This window comes from Xiphias gladius, chromosome 24 (assembly GCF_016859285.1).
Source record: "Xiphias gladius isolate SHS-SW01 ecotype Sanya breed wild chromosome 24, ASM1685928v1, whole genome shotgun sequence".
NCBI lineage: Eukaryota > Metazoa > Chordata > Actinopteri > Istiophoriformes > Xiphiidae > Xiphias > Xiphias gladius.
In genome coordinates this window covers 6,078,098-6,091,631 of record NC_053423.1, presented here as the reverse complement: position 1 = coordinate 6,091,631, position 13,534 = coordinate 6,078,098, and positions in this window count along the sequence as shown.

Below are 13,534 nucleotides of genomic sequence, written 5' to 3'. Positions count from 1 at the left end.
AGATAACATCAAACAGCATTAAAGACTTGCAGAACAGAGCATGAATAGTTTTTAATAACATTTTCAAATACTGTGCATATATCAGCAATTACGATTTTAGTTTTCATGTGGCTTTTGTGCGTAAAATCGCTGCAGTGAACACGGCTGTGCTGTCAGGCGCACGGAGCGCAGTGGAGACACTGCAGTGGCTGCCAAACACACTCTGCCTTCTACAGCCACCTCACCTGACACCACCTGTATTTATAATCAATTGTGACAATGAAAGAAACACCTATAAACTGGATTTTATGCTGGAATACAGTAGTTTATTATGTTTTTTTAGATATTTAATCTGTGATTCCATCAGCTTTGTACTTGTCTATAGCCTACAGATGCTTCACAAATACCAAGAGGTGAACTTAGGTGTCAGTGTGCCTCCACTGGTTGGTCCACCTCCATGTTTGATCACTTTGTTTAATCTCGGAAATTGTCCTTGTTTGTTAATTAAATTCTGCAGCAGCCATCAGTTCTCAAACATTGTTGGGTCTGTAACAATGCCTCCATTCTGCACAAGAACAATATGTATATCAATATTCATCAGGGAATTACATTGACCATTTATGGTTAATTGTGCGAGCACATTTTCAAATCGATTGTGATTTATAAAGGGAAATGGTGTGAAGGTTTTTAAGTCTGATTACTTTTTTGCGTAGGCCATTTTTGGCTTTTGTGCACACATACACTTATAGTATGGGTCATATGCACTGTTTTATAAACGAAGTGCCAGGGCTGTCCCAAATACCCTTTTGGGGACTTTGAAGCTTCAATCTGAACGACTGCACTTAGTGCAATTGGTACAAGGACACATTTTCTTCTTAGGACAAGAGCTCAGTGAGGGTCATAAAAGCTTACGGATAGTAGCAGTTTCCTCTGCCATGGCCCACTGGTCTGTTGTTAGGTCCAGTGTTCGGTCAGCCTTTTTAGTAACGTCTGGACCAGACAAACCTGCTGAAATGGGCCACCTCTGCTTGCAAAAAAACTCCAGCATAACGTACGTTGAGTTCCAACGTGTTGGGACATCTTGTGCTCTAGGCCCTGCTGTATTTTCTGTTTTTCTTTTAATGCCACGTTTGCTTTTGTACTTTTCTTGAAGTGCCCCACAAGTTGCCTTCCAGCAGCCACAGTGCGGAATACAGGGTCTTGTTTAAGTGCCGCTGTAATGCAAAGCTGGAGTGTGTGTCCAGCACCGCACACCCCCATGACTCTCCCCCCGCGAGGCCTCTTCTTGTAAAATCTCGTCACGCAGGACCATGTTCACTGCACTGTCGTATACACTCACAAGTCTTTTCTCAGCAGGAACAGAAAAAGCATCTGCCACATCTCCAAGTCTCTGTGTGACATACGATGCTGTGTGACTCTCATCCATTGATTTAGTCACGAGTACAAAGCTCTCCATTTCCCAGTTGCCATTGATCCAATTGGCTGTCACCACCATGTATGGCTCCATTTGTTGATTGGTCCATATGTCCCCTGTGAAGTTGAGGGCAGAGCAACTTGCAGATAAGGCTGTATATTTTTTATGAGGGGCCAGTTGTCAAAATATCAGTTGATGCATCTACGATAACAACAATTAGTCATAGTTGGTAACCTATCGTTGTACTTTGATATCATGCAGGTCGTACTAACATCAGCCATAATACAAAAAAGGACATTTCTAAGCTGCTGCTTTCCGTTTTCAGGTGATTTGCCAAATTCATTGTTAATTTGCGATATGCCAGTTTCCTTCAGTATATCTGGCTATCGACTTTTTTGGCATCATCTCCGCAAAATTTGGAAGTTATTCCAGACGCTTGATTTTTTTCAACATCTTACTAGCATAAGGGTAGCTTGTAAGCCTGCCACTTTGTTGTGTGTTCACTGTCCCAGTGTCAGTGCTGGTAATGTAAGATGAGAGCTCTGGTGCATAAAACTATCACTACGATCATATGTCCTTGTCTGAGAATAACTAATAATAATAAATGTTGATGCGTAATGAATAATGTTGGATTACTGTTTCTTATTTCTTGTGGTATTTGGGATTTTTGTGGTAATGCATATACTGTAAAAAAAACTTTTGAAAAACGCAGTGTTCAAAGACTGATTTGGATGTTGATTACCATAGCAATGGTAGAAGCTTCAAAGCTTCAACGCATTTGAGTCAACCCTACTAGGGACTAAAAGTTGGGATATACTTGCCTCTGCTGCATCGATTTTGACCATTTTTAAAATCTTTTTCTTTTGGGTCGCTCAAATTTTCAGCACAGGACTAAATCACTGGAGCGCCACTTTGACAATCGCACCTACAGTAATACATTTTTTCGATTATTCCTGCTATGCGGTAGTGCTGAGCTGCTGCAAAAGTCTGAGCGACAACAAGCACAGTAACTTAAAAATTACAGGTGCAATAGAATACACCTCTTACCACACCCAGCACAGATGCGGTAAAAGGTTAAATTTCCAACCAGAGAGGGCAGTGAAACACTGCTTTTCAGCTTGGTGTTGAGTTACTCTTTAAGGTATCTTTAACTGTATGTTCTTTAAGCGTTGATCATACTTCAGGACAGACGCAGACATGAAGAGTTGCAGAACTGCACATGGGCACTGGACGTGCGTACTACAATCAGGGGTATGCATACACAGACACTTTCCACACATGCTCACTGGAAAACATGATGGCAACCTCCTGACAGCAAGAAAAGCAGCTCCTTTGTTTGATCTATTGGCTGAACAACAGGAAAAAGTGTCCGAAAGAAAGCAGTGCGTGCGACCACCTAACAAGAATAGAACCAAGGCTGGGGAATACAGTACATACACACAGTGCATGAAACATGCATCCAGTTTAATCTTTTAGCAAGTTTAGTTGGTGTGCTTGTAGTGCAGACTGTCCACGTGGTCACAGATTTTGGGCTGCACATGGACTTGGGCAGATGATGAAATTTAAATCATGCAGGCCCACATGGACTCTTGTGGCCTTGAGCACCAGGAAACCATGAACTAGCCTTAGGTGACCAGTGTACTTTATCAGAACTGATTGTTTAGTGGCCAAATAGCTTCGGAAAATCCCTCTCCACACACCTGTCTGTGCCATTTTGCATAACTAGTTCTGAACAAACATAACATACTAGGAATTCCCATCAGACGACATCAGCAACCTGTAAACACTCCCGAGGAGTCCATCCGTTCAATCTACACCCACTCTGATCTCCGTCACGCCATCTCTGTTCTTTAAACCAGCTGTCCTGTCAGCAGCACAGCTTCTGAACCACTGAGAGGACAGCAGGCAGACAAACCTTCTTCAGGAGGCTGTATTGTATCAAAAATGTGGCCGGTGTGGTTTGCCTTTTCTGACTACTCTAGGTGTAGGCATTTCTGCTGTTTATGATCATTGACCTGATATGCTGAGAACCGTGATTGCTTTTTAAATATGTCCGCCGGGCTGTGTCTGATATCTTCTATAGGCACATTGCTGAACAGAATCCACTGTATCAATACAAACTGTTATCTCTTGTGGCTACCTGTTCACTTGTTGCGTTTCATTTTTGTTGTGAAAACCCCTACCATGCTGCAACTACAACACCTCCTTAAATTGTCCCTCAAAAGGGGTCATATAAAACCAAGAATATTACATCAGCACTGGCCTTAAACATCCAATATTACCATAGGCTTCTTTCATTGGTCATTCATATTACAGTATGAACTTTTTTTTCTTCAGACAGCTAACGACTCACCTCTCTGTAGACGAAGCTCTCTGGTGTTAATGACCCTGTCTTAGCACTGGAGAACAATGGATGTACTACCTTGGGCTCTGAACTGCTTAATCATGTGGGGACAAAAAAGGGAGCAGACAGGGAGAGATGAAGCGAGGGGAAAGCGGGGAGGGGGCTTAGGCAACCATGACGATCACCTCCAATCAGACACTGATTCCACTCCAATGACCTCACAAAGAGAGAGAAGAGAAGAAAGGGGGATGATAAGAAGAAAGAGGGAGAGGAGAGGAAGTTAGTCTGACAGATTCCTAATTAGCTGTGGTAATGAGTAAGAGAGGAGAGGGGGAGGAAGAAATGAGGGAGGAAGTGAGGGTACTCAACACCTTAATGCGTGTGCAAGGTTTTATTATAGACAATTCAAGCAGGCTATGCCCGTCTTTGTTACATTGATGTTGCTTGACAAGCTCCCCATTCACACACAGCATTTATGCAGTTTACAATGACAAAAGTGACAGATTCACCATTAAAATTCTGAGTTATTTATTTCAGAGTGTGGTAGACAAAAGCAAGCTTCCTTTTTCCGTATTCGAAATTACACCTGCTGCTGGCAGATTGTTGATGTTGGTGAAATAAAGAAGATTTTGTTTACAGAAACATTGCAGACTCTTTTACAAGATTCTTATTTCTTATTTTATTTCACAAATGCAGATTTAAAAAAAAACAAACAGCATCCTCACCAACTAATCTACAAAGGAAATATGGAAATAAAGAAACAGCATTGTTCTTGCATTGCAAGGTAGAGCCAGTCACCCAGTATGACAAAAAAAAAGAAAGATTAGACTGTTATTTTCTTCTAATATAACCCTGTTAGCAGGGTTACATGCTTGTACTTGAAACAATAGATTTTTTAGTTTTAACTTTACAAGAGAAGAGGCATTTACGATGGGAACTAACCAATGTGTTTGGGAAATGGAACAATATTTCAGGTTACATTGGTCGGGTTTGCCGGAGCTTATTCTTCCCAGAAATCCAATCAAGAGCAGGAAACAATGGCATCCAGGATGAAATTCCTCACAGAGGAAAAATACAACACAGTGGATGTGATAGTTGTCAAAGGAGCATTTTTAACGTAAGGTGGTTAATGATGTGCCCCTTGGCCTTGGAAGTAACATTTAGTTTCTACTGTGGTTAGGTGGTAAGCTAGGTAGCTGGATACGCTAACAATTGCAGCTCATGTAAGAGCAGATAATCACACTGTTTGATACACTGCGTATATTTTTGAGGGTGTGTTTTTGGTTTTGAAAAGCTAAAAAACTTATGACCATGGTATACAAGGTGCAGGATTATCACACCAGAGACTGCGGTTCACATCGACAGTCCCGTCTGTGGTTTAGGTAACAAAACCACTTTGGTTAAGGTTCAGCAAAGATTGTGGTTTTGCCTAAATGTGAATAAACACATTGTATCTGAAGTCACTGAGAATTTTTTGTGTATTAAACCGGACCAGTATCTTTGACTAACCTTAAAAAGTGCTGTGAGACTCTAAACATGGCCATAAAAAAAGTTTAATAATGCTGGAGTCACTGGATATTGTACTGCAAGAACGGATATTTTGGCCGAAAACAAATATGCTGTCTGTGAACATTCTACTGATATGTTCAGTATCAACATATTTGCAGCTTGCCAAGTACAAAAAATTAGCAAAAAAAACCTCATCATGTTATTCGGAAACGTAATCTGGTCACAATTCCGTTTCCTACAAAATGTATTGCAGTTGCGGTTTAGTTATATAGACACATCATTTGTAGGAGACAGGGTTGTTACAGTTAGAATGCTCTGATTACCACGTGATGTGAATATCCTCGGACATTATTACATTATAGGGCAATATGTTCCTCTCACACAGATCTGCACATGACCACAAAGATGCGCACATGCGCACACGACTGTTCACACACTTCCTTTTCATCTCCCTGACCTGTCTATTTCCAGGCGACCCCCAACCTGCACACACATGTCACCTACTCACACCAAACACATGTGAGCACACACAGATACACACATACCTGTCGCAAGAGAACACATACTTCTCAGTGCCATGGCTACCGTGAAGCTGACCCAGTTTCCATGGCGACAGAGACAGGGTAGGTTGCTGGCTGCCATTACCAGGGACACACCCATGTTTCAGTAATACACAGAGAGAGAGGGATGATGATATAAGGAGTGAGAAAGAAAGATGCAGACAGAGAAATGGAGTGATGACAGAGTTAGAGAGCGGCAGATGGAGGGATGATGACTGATGAGGGATGAAGAAAGAAAAAAGGGAGCTTCATGGATGAGAGGTGGAATAGGAAAGAAGATAAAAAAGAGGGACAGAGGAAGTTTGGTGTGAGGAAAGTGGAGAGAGCTCAGAGCAGGGTTTGAAATAAATAAACATATCTGGAGATACGTTGGAATAAGTAAACTAAAGAGGATTGTAAGTGTCATCAAAGTGCATTCATGTACAGAAAGAAGTAATCAGGCCACGCACAGTGGTAGAAAAAGTACTCAAATCTCTTACTTTAAAAAAGTATGTGTAAAATCATGTGATAATACTCCACTAAAACTGCCTCCTGACAGTCCAGTATAACCGTATGAAAACTCAGTGTCATCAGATATATGAATGGTAATTTGGTGTATCTATGGAGTTTCATCCAAATGGTTGGTAATATACATATACCGACATAGTACTTTTACATTTGCATAGAAAATGCCTCACAAAACAAAAAATTTGTCAAGAATCACTGTGCCACCATATATGTGCCTTAACTCTTCCTCTTCCTCTACAATCTGCATTAACTGCCTACATAAACACAATTCAGCCACAACATTAAACACAAAATTAAAACCAGTTCAGATGTTGTTGGTTTTAATTTTGTGGCTGATTGGTGTATATTTGTGTCTAATCAGCCCATACTGTACATGCCTACGCATGGATATATTGGGAGTTTGCATGCCAATATTTGTGGAATCAGGAGTTTTGAAGCTCTTTAGTTGTTTAGGTTTTTATGCAAATCTTAGTAAGTCCCAAAGTCCCAAAAGTCCCTTTTGACCCCTAAAATAAAGGAATGTCTATATTTATGAACCCACATCACATGTTGCATACGTCAGTGATTTCTGATTAGCTCCACTGGAGAGAGATTTTTCCCTCTCAGATTGTTTCATTTGAATACAAAAAAGAAACAAGCAAAGATTTGAAAAAATGAGGGAAAAATAGATGTTTTGTCGTCTTTCCTGTTCTGTAAATGATCTTGCGACCCCTCAGGGTTTATCCCGTGACCCCTTGGAGGGGTTAGGAACCACTGATCTAGGAGCCGAATGCAAACATTTGGGATGTGGGTGTTTTTATGCAAATGTGAAGTGACTTGGGGTGTTTTTAATACAATGTATGGAGATGAGGTGAGTTCTTATAGAAATTACTGGTTAAATAGGGAGATGTTAGGCAATTGTATGATATCCAAATGTGTGATTATACAGGGAGACTTAATTCAAACTGCTGAAAAAGTTCATTTTGGACATGGATGGTATGTAAATTGTTACTACATGAGTAGGTTTTGTGCAAATATATACAGTGACATTGGATATTTCCATGAAAATTTGAGTGATGTAAGCAATCGTGTAAAATCAATTTTGAAAAATTAAGAAAGAAAGAAACCAAAATAGTGCAATGGTATCACAGTTGTGACGTGGACAAATACTGATGCAATATACTACAGTATACAGTGACAATAAGTAATGGTGATTTTTTCAAGGAAAGTGAATGTTTTCACACTTGTATCGCAGTTTGCATGCACAGTCTAATGTACAAATCAAGCAATACTGACCTATGGTTTTTCATTATCATTACATCAGCAACCAGCCAATATGTAGTCTTTATTTATCAAACCTTCTCCCAGCCTGAGGAGAAAATATCAAGTTATTAACCAGCTTAACATAACACAGTTATCTTATTCACATTAACTCATAATTATCTGTTTTTGCTTGGTTAACATTAACTAAAAAGCCATTCAGCTTTATTGGATTATGTTCACCCAGTTATATCTTCTTGCTAACCTGTTGTCTAGCTAACCTTCTCACTGTGGTGGAAATTAGTGTATAACTTCCTGGTGAGAAATAAAAGTATTAGACTCAACTGAGTTTTAAATAATTTATAAGAAGATAAATCAAACAAAGGGTTAAACAAGCCAACAAACAGAGTCACAGTTATACTATTCAGCTGAGTAGGGACGGAGTTCTCACACTCACCAAACTGTTATTTTTGCTAGTTAGATGGATAGGCAGAAGTATGTTGTAACTGAATAAAGAGGAATTGGCCCTTTATTTTCTTTTTATGAAGTTTTGTTTAAAGAATAAGTTCAATAATTCAGGAAGATACACTTTCTGGCCAAGAGTTAGATGAAAAGAATGATAGCACTCTCATATTAGTATGCCGAATATGAAGCTACTACCAGAAGACGGCTAACCCAGTTTAGCATAAAGACTGGAAACGGGGAAACAGCTAGCCTGGCTCTGTCCAAAGTTAGCAAAATCCAGCTACCAGCACCTTTAAAGATCACTACTTAACACATTGTATTTCAGTTGTTTAATCTGTACAAAAATAAAAGTGTAAAAATTATGATTTACCATTTTACAGGGGGTTAAGTGCTGGACTATTTCTTTGTTCTCATCTAACTTCTGGCAACTAAGCAAATGGGCGTATTTCCCTAAATGCCAAACTATGCCTGTAAGTTTCTTTTTCTTAAGTTTTGTGAGAAATTACTTCCAAATAAATAATATTTCCATCCTGTATGCAAAAAATGAGAGGTAGCAGGGTTAAAAAATGTTTTAAAGAGAATTAATCTATGCTGATTTAAAACCCATCCATTTATTTCCTCCTCTCCTGCAGACCTTTTCTCCTCTGCTCCTTACCCAAACCTCTGTCTCTGTCCTCCAGCCATGAAACGACTGTTGGAAATCGGTTTCTATTCCTGTAGATATAAATGTATTACATTAGACAGAAGGTGATGTATGTTACACAGCCCCCAAAATAACTGCTGGTGTAAATTTAGGCACAGCTTGCCGCCAGTACAGTAGAACAGAATAGAATATATGAATGCGAGCTGGGAGCTCATGCATGAGCTGCGAGTCTGAATTTACTATGACAAAGATAACAGGTGGTGGTCATTTGTAGTTTGTTTGTTTGTGTGTGGAGCGAGAGAGAGTGAATGAGGGAGAGAGAGGTGAAGGTGACAGGGATTTTCACTTCAAAGGCCGTCAAGAGCACAGCCCAGATTAAAGCACATCAGGAATCAAAGAGCCTCAGGTGGTAGGGAACGCACAGGTGTCCCCCATATGTACTTGTGCGTGTTTGTGTGCGCGTATGCATGCGTGCTTGTATGTTATAGGAGAGAGAGCCCGTGTATTTTTACCTCTTATCTCTCCCAGCACCTCTTTTGGTTCTTGTTTTCTGTGCTTTGTCTGCGCAATTCAGGGCTTTCAGTATGGAAGTGTTGTCAGAGATGAAGGGAAATCCCCCACAGATCAGACCTGCTCTCGGTGTGGTTAACCTTGTGGACATCCTGTTGGTGCTCCTGGTGTTACTTCATGCACTACCACTAGGGCTGTAGTGGTAAAAGACATATTCGGACCAATACAAAAGAACCGATACAACAATATACAAATATCCAGTAACACTAATTACTGGATACAGCACACAATTTACAGTGTAATTTCGTTTTATGAATCAGGTACCAATAAAATACTTGCGGGTTCCTACTGGTACTGTGTAGGTACAGTGGAAGAAAACAAGACTATGGGGAACAAGGTAACAATTAGCAAATAGCAACTGGGCATTTTGCAGAAAAGGTGAAATAAATTCTACTCCAGTATACTTGGATACTGGATAACTGCAGGGTTCGGTAGTTTGTAACAAAATGGTGTTAACACCCTCGTTCTTCTTGTGTAATTGAAGAGTAAAAAGGGAGAACAGCCACACATTATATTAAAGCCTGCAAATCTTATTCTTACTGTGTAATGTAAAATAGAAATTGTTGTTTCAATCATTAACCAACATTATTGTGACGTGTACGAGAAAATACAATATAAAAACGGGGACACCCAATTTACAGGTTTGCCTACCTACACCCACTCTCTAGGGGGCTATTCATGTCACATTTATGTCTTCTGCTTATTGTATGATTTGGAATAAAGACGAGACGAGAAATGGGACTATACTTTTGAAAGTTTGCTCCTAACAGGCATGTTCATCCACCATTGCAGCAGCTCATAACAGGTTACACCGGGGTAGAAAACAGACGTACCTTTCTCAAAGGCACAACTATGGAAGGCCTCTGTTATAATCCAAGGAGGAAAAGCTACAGCACGTAAAAGTAATGTAGTAACATCACATAATGTATAGATGTGGGTGGATTAACCATGGCTAATCCTCAATGCTTATTAAGTCACCTTGTAATCATTAACTCGTATGAAGAATAAGTTTTGCGGGCTGTAATATAATGTATGGCTGTTCTCCCCTTTTTATACTTGAATTACACAGGAAGAACAAGGGTCCTACCACAATTTTCCCCAAACGTCGGTTTTAGAAAAATTTACAAAAATACTATAGTATAATCTAGTTCTCTTTTCCTCTAAAACGCCAAACTTTGACCTCCTTGTTCCCTATAGTCTTGTTGTATTACAAAATAATGATAGTGGTACCATAGCAACTGTATAAAATTCACGACTGTGAAAATTCATTACGGCATAGGGCAAATATACGTGCTACAACTTTGAATGTTATGTGTTTTCACAATAATTTAGGCCAAATATTTTTAAAAATCTTTTTTTTTTGTCTGTTTTTTAAAATGTAAAACTACAGAAAAAATATGTTTGGTGAGATTTCACCAAATGGCTGTTGTAAATACAATTTTAACAATACATTTGAGCTCATAACATTTCTTTAATATTTAAGGTAATCTAAGGTACACAGGACATGTTTACCACAGGTCATCTTACCTTTGATTCATTCAGTTTTGATTTTGTGATGAATTTAGATACAATTCCTTCACTTTCTTCATCTCATTTCTTTAGCACAAATTTATTTTACCAAAGATAAAAATGCTCCAGACTTTGCAGAATGGGGTGGTCTCATCTAAAATGATGCAAAATGAGATTGTGTGTGTGTGTGTGTGTGTGTGTGTGTGTGTGTGTGTGTGTGTGTGTGTGTGTGTGTGTGTGTGTGTGTGTTTATACCCTCCTGCATTCAAATGCACACAGAAGCCCCTCTATGCAGAGCACTTTTCCCCATCAGGCAAGATCAGTAATGCCCAACAAATGTATTTAATGGAAAGAGGAAGGTGGAGACAAAAAGAGTGTAGTGACACAGAAAATTTGACAGGAAAAAGTGAGAAGTGTGAAAACATGAAGGAGGGTTGGAGGTTGTACGTGTCTTTATACAACAAATTTCAAATCTATATTTTCCTGACAGAGCTGACGCATTTCCAGCTTCAGTATGTGGATATGCGTTATCACATCAAGAAGGGAAAACCTACACATACTGTATGTAGGCGTTTACCTTTAAACAACAGCCTAAAGATAGATAGATAGATAGATAGACAGATAGATAGATGTAATGTAAATGTAAAATGTAAGTATTACAGCTGCCCACGCTATTATATCTCTTAGACTCTTCTCTTCCATACATTATGGACAACTTTTCTGTGCTGTATTGTCATGAGTTGAATTGAGTATAATTGTTATTAAATGCCTTTTATCATATTGTATTAGATATGATTGTTGATATTTGCATATCACTGTATATTTATTGCAAATCATCTGTCAATGTTAATAATCTTCTGTATTTCTTTGGCACCATAGGCTTCTGATATGTCATGCCAGTGAAGCTTATTTGAATTTGGATACTGTAGATAGTTAGATGGTGCAAGGATCCTTGGATAATGAGCCAAGAGAGGACGCCACTTTAGACTATTGACATTTACTTTGTGTTTCACCTCCTAAGTGAGCAAAAGTAGTGTTAGGGAGAAGGAGAAATAAGGCGGACAAGTGTACACCCACATGCAATCATACAGACACACACACACTCTGAAGTGCTTCCCCCTGTCCAGTGCAGAGTGCTAACCATGCAGACAGCCATTAGAGCCCGTCCGGACCTCCCTCCATCCCAGTGGAGAGCGTGGGCCCACAGGGCCGAACCTCTTAGCCTCCTCTCACCGCCGGCCACGGCTCTCCACACACCCACTCACCACTCAACCTCAAGCAGAAGAGGGTGTGAACTCACACACTACCCAAACTGCTAAAGTAGTATCATGCAATGCTAAAAGTTGTCTCAGTCGCTCACACTCACACTGTGCAAGGAGCAGAACACATCAGCTGAAAACACTTTCATCCCCCTCTCCTCTCTTCCCTGTCTTTGGCTGTCTTAAACATTGCCACACACATGGGTAAACACACACACACACACACACACAATTACACTTACACAAGCTGACAAGTGTCTGCTCCGCCACAGGTTGCCATGGCAACACGTTCTTGCTCTTTGGCTTTGATGAGCATGACAGTGGGGCTAGTGAATATTTGAAGAACACTCATGCACATGCAGATAAGGTGTGTACGCCCTCCCATGCACATGCATTCACATTTACACAGCAGTCATTTCACCTCACACTACTCTTGCACAGAAGAGATGTATGTGTTAGCGTTAGTCGGATTCATTGATAAGATGTCTGGTGGTTTTACAGGTGACATGGTGGCTGTAAATCATCACGAGAAGTGAAAAATATTTCATTGATTAACACTGCCATCTGCAGCACTAATATTGCAAGTGCATCAAGAGCCGGGATCATCTGATGTTATGTACATTATATGACCACAAGTACGTGGACACCTGAACATAAACCCATATGTGATTGTTTATCATCTCATTCCTAAACAATAGGCATTAATATGCTCTTACATCAGCCTTCACTCTTCTGGTTTCAGGCTTTCCACCAGATTTTGGAACCTGGCTGTAAGGATTTGCCCCAGTTTAGACAGATGAGCATTAGAGATATTAACAACTGATAAAGCCTGGCTCGCAGGCCCAAAGATGTCGGACGGGGTTGAGGTCAATGCTCGGTGCAAGTCACTCAAGTCAAACTGGGAAAAAAAATTGCAACAAGAAAGGTCCTTCCCCAAACTGTTACCACAGAGTTAGAGGCACACTATTGTCTAAAGTTGAAACCCCCCGTTATATGTTGTATTATAAAGAGCTCCCTCAATTGGAACTAAGGGGGGAAGGGTGACCAAAATACAGTCCAAATACTTTTGGTCACTGTATAAAATCACTTACTGGTTTTATTGTAATGGATACCACGTTGAACTGAATGGAATTACTGTTAAACTAATTCATAACAATAATAATAACTAATTCATTCATAATAATAATACCCCCCACCCATGAATTCAGCTGTTCAGCTTTTGTTGACATCGTCAGAAATGTGTAAATTCTATGTTTACAACTGAGATCATATTTAAAAGCTGGTGTTGAACTGAACTACAGTATACTGAGAGGTGTTTCTAACTGTTTCTCTTTCCCATTTACATTCATGAAGGGGCATAATATCAGAAACACCTCTGTACATATGCTGGCCAGTGCACCATCTATGACCTCTATGCTGACATATAAATAAATTATCGCCTCTCTAACATTATCGGCATCATGAAAGTAGAATTAATGGCACAACAGTTGTATCGAATTGTATTTGATTGTACAGGCGCACCCGATACAGCGGCAG